This window comes from Orcinus orca, chromosome 6 (genome assembly GCF_937001465.1).
Source record: "Orcinus orca chromosome 6, mOrcOrc1.1, whole genome shotgun sequence".
Classification (NCBI taxonomy): domain Eukaryota; kingdom Metazoa; phylum Chordata; class Mammalia; order Artiodactyla; family Delphinidae; genus Orcinus; species Orcinus orca.
Window position 1 is genome coordinate 30,222,825 of NC_064564.1, and position 3,823 is coordinate 30,226,647.

The 3,823-nt window shown below is 63.2% G+C and overlaps 1 pseudogene; it reads left to right on the forward strand.

The window, feature by feature from the left end:
* Positions 1–1,114: 1,114 nt before the first annotated feature.
* On the forward strand, positions 1,115–2,821 carry LOC125964810 (thimet oligopeptidase-like; annotated as a pseudogene).
* Positions 2,822–3,823: the final 1,002 nt, after the last annotated feature.

Sequence of the window (3,823 nt, forward strand, 5' to 3'; positions counted from 1 at the left end):
CACTCCCTCCCAGAGAGGGAGAGATGGCAAGGCAGAGACAAGGGAGCGGGAGAGAGAGAGAGGGAGAGATGGAGGGAGAGGGAGGGAGAGGAAGAGAGGGAGAGAGATATGGAGAGGAGAGGGAGAGAGAGGCGGGAGAGGGAGAGGGAAAGAGGTCTCTTCCTCCCTCCCTCTCCCTCTGTCCTCCTTCTCTCCCTCTCCCCCCTCTCTCCCTCTCCCCCCTCTCTCTCCCTCTCCCCCCTCTCTCCCCCCTCCCTCTCCATCTCTCTCTCCCTCTCCCCCCTCCCTCTCCATCTCTCTCCCTCTCCCCCCTCTGTCTCCCCCCTCCCTCTCCATCTCTCTCTCCCTCTCCCCCCTCCCTCTCCATCTCTCTCTCCCTCTCCCTCCACCTCCTTCCCTCTCCAGAGGAGAGAGAGAGGGAGAGCGGTAGAAGTGCTGAGGAGGGGGGCTCCCTCCCCCTCCCACTCCCATCCTCTCCCTACTGCTTTCTCTTTTCTCTGCTTCAATGAACACCAGGCGCCTTTTAGATCAGCCCTGAAGTCAACGTCGATGCTTGGACAGCCTGACCTCCCCGCTGACTTCCAGCCCAGGACCACCGCTGGGAGATGAAGTCTGCGGGGCCCTGGGCGCAGGCTGCACAGGCACCTCCCCTGATGCCCAATCTCTCCTCGTTTACGAGGCAGCCGACACTCCCCTCCCTGACTCCCCAAGATTTGGGGCTTTTTTAGTATGTGTCGATAATGCCATGAGCTACTATTTAACTCTTCCACGAGGACCCATCTCCCAAAATGCAGTGGTTTTCAGCCTTGGCTGCACTAGAGAACCCCCAGGGAAGGGAGAGACGTCTCTCCCTCCCTCTCTCTTTCTCTCCCTCCCTCTCTCTTTCTCTCCCTCTGTACTTCTGTCTACCTCTCTCCCTCTCCCTCTCCCTCTGGGGTGATGCCCGATGAGCTCAGAATCGCAGATGGCCCCCCCATCCCCTCTCTGTGGCTTGCATGGGGGATGCACCTTCTCACCGTGGCCCGGGCATGGCCTTGACACTCAGACATCGGGTCCTGCGTGGACACTTGTGTTTGTTCCATAGCGCAGGTGGCTGCAGTCTGTGCTTCTGTAGATGGGGGCTGTGCGTGAGCCCTTCATCTTCCCCGCAGACACCACTGGTGCTCGCTCGGCCTCGCGGGTGATGCGGGGGACACGGGGGACAGTCTTGTGTCCCCACCTTCTTGGGCTACAGACAGGCCACGCTGGTCCCGTGGTGACTGGGGGCTCCCAGGAGAACCCCACTGCAGACCGGAGAGGTGGCCCCAGAGAAGGTGGCGTACGCCTGGGGCCGGGCCTCATCAGTGAGCCACGGGCCACCTGCAGCAACAGCTGTCTCACCGTCCAGGGGCTGGGTGTTCGGGCGCCGTGGGGTTGAGCCACTGTCTGCACGGCAGCCGTGTTTGTCTTGTTGAGCCCGGGGAGGCCCCTTGGTGGCTCCTGGAAAGACTGGCCGCATTTCTTCCTGCCCTTGGCCTTAGAGCCCATCACGTTCATGCCGTTTCTGGTTCCAAAAGGACCTGTGTTAATAAAGACCACGTGTTAGGACAGCACCAAAGTGTCTAGAAATCCGGGCCAGGAGGAGGAGGGAGGGGGATTGGCTGTGCCCGCCAGTGGCCTGGGAGCCCTGCCCGCCTGCAGAGACCTGGCCCGGGGCCCGCGGGGAGGCCGTGGCCCTCGGTCCCCAGCGCCTTCCGTCTCTGGGTTCCAGGAGAACTGCGTGATCCTCAGGGAGCTGGTGAGGCTGCAGGCCTTGAAGTCCCGCCTGCTGGGGTTCCGCACGCAGGCCGACTCCGTGCTGGAGATGAACATGGACAAGACCAGCCAGGTGGTGGCCACTGTCCTAGGTAACACCGCCTCCCCCTGAGTCCCAGTGGGGACGGGGTCAGGCGGACCTTGACCGGACGTGGTGCTGCCTGAGACCCCACTGTGTCAGCCCTTGGGGGTCACCTTCCCAGACCCTTCATTCTGCCTCGAGGGGCGCGGGGTCGGGGGTGGCTGGGGGGCCGCCCCGGGGACGTAGCCGAGCCTCTCCCCTCCGCCCGCAGGTGAGCTGGCCCAGAAGCTGAAGCCCCTCGGGGAGCAGGAGCGGCCGTGATCCTGGAGCTAAAGAAGGCCGAGTGCCAGAGGCGGGGCCTGCACTTGGACGGCCCCATCAACGCCTGGGACCTGCGCTGCTACATGAACCAGGGGGAGGAGACGCGCTACCACGTGAACCAGTACCTGCTCAATGAGGCTTTCCCCATGCAGGCGCTCACACGCGGGCTGCTGGGCATCTCCCAGGAGCTGCTGGGGCTGACTTTCGACCTGGAGGAGGGCACCAGCATGTGTCACGAAGACGTGAGGCTCTAAACGGTCTGGGACGTGGCCTCGGGCAAGGTCATCCATCGGCAAGTTCTACCTGACCTCTATCCTCGGTGCGTGCGTGGGGGAACCTGTCGGCCGTGGGCCGGGGCTCCTCTGTCGAAGCGGGGCCCCATCCACGTCCCTCCGCAGGGTGGGGAAGTCCGGGCACGTGGCCTGCTTCGGCCTGCAGCCGGGCTGCCTACAGCACGATGGGAGCTGCCAGATCGCCATCGCGGCCATGGTGGCCAACTTCACCAAGCCTACGCCCAACCTGCCCTCCCTGCTGCAGCATGATGAGCGGGACACCAACTTCCACGACGTCGGGCACGCGATGCACCAGCTCCGCTCCCAGGCGCAGGGCTGCAGGCAGGGGGCGGGGAGGGCCCGGGCGTGCGTGGTCCTCAGGCAGGCCCTCGCCATGGGATTCGTCCACTGACATCACCCCGCACGTGGTGACGCCCTCGGTGTCAGCTTCCATCATCAGACCCCAGGCACTGGGCGCATAAATAACGGAAATGGATGTCCTCGAGGCTCTAGAGGCTGGAAGACCCAGATCAAGGAGTCAGGGCTGGTTCCCTGCATGTTAAATACATGCACTCAAGAGTTGCCTTGGAAAAAGACAAAAGAAAAGAAAGGAACGTTGCCTGCAGGTCTGCTGACAGCCGGTGATGAGAACCAGAGGGAAGGCTCTGGGGCCGGGGGCGCAGTGCCCTGTGAGCTCGGGGGCTGCTGCCAGTCTCCGTGGAGGCTCAGCAAGTCCCAGTGACTTCCCCACGTGGGGGGCGCCAGCTGAGCGTCTGGGCCCAGGACCCACTGCTCGTTCAGTCTTCCTGTGGTCAGCCCTTCATCCTGAGCGCGATGCTCTCACAGGCTGCACCGGGGCGTGTGGGGACAGTTTACTGAGCTGTACAGACGTCACTACTGCTTTGGACCATTTCCGTCACCCCGAAAATGTCCCTCACGCCCTTAGCTATCACTCCGTCCCCTCGCCAGCCCCTGACAACCAGGAACCCACTCGCTGACTCTGTGGATCTACCTGCTCTGGACGTTTCCCCTCAGTGGGGTCACGCCCTGTGTGTCCTTCTGTGTATGACTTCTCTCGCTGAGCATCGTGTTCTCAGGGTGTATCGACGCGGCAGCGAGCGTCAGGGCTTCACCGTGTTGCGTGGCTGAGGGACGTAAAGACGACAAGAGAAAAGAAAAGAACGTTGCATGCAAGTCTGGTGACAGCCGGTGATGAGAACCAGAGGGAAGACTCTGGGGCCGGGGGCGCCGTGCCCTGGGAGGCCCTGGCGCTGCTGCCAGTCTTGGTGGGGCACGGGCAGCACCGTCCCTCAGGAGCTGCTGGACAAGCTCATCAAGTCCCGGGAGGCCAACCCAGATGCGGCCGGACCGAGGGAAGGGAAGGGGGCTTCCGGTCTGCCCGGCTGGAAAGCGC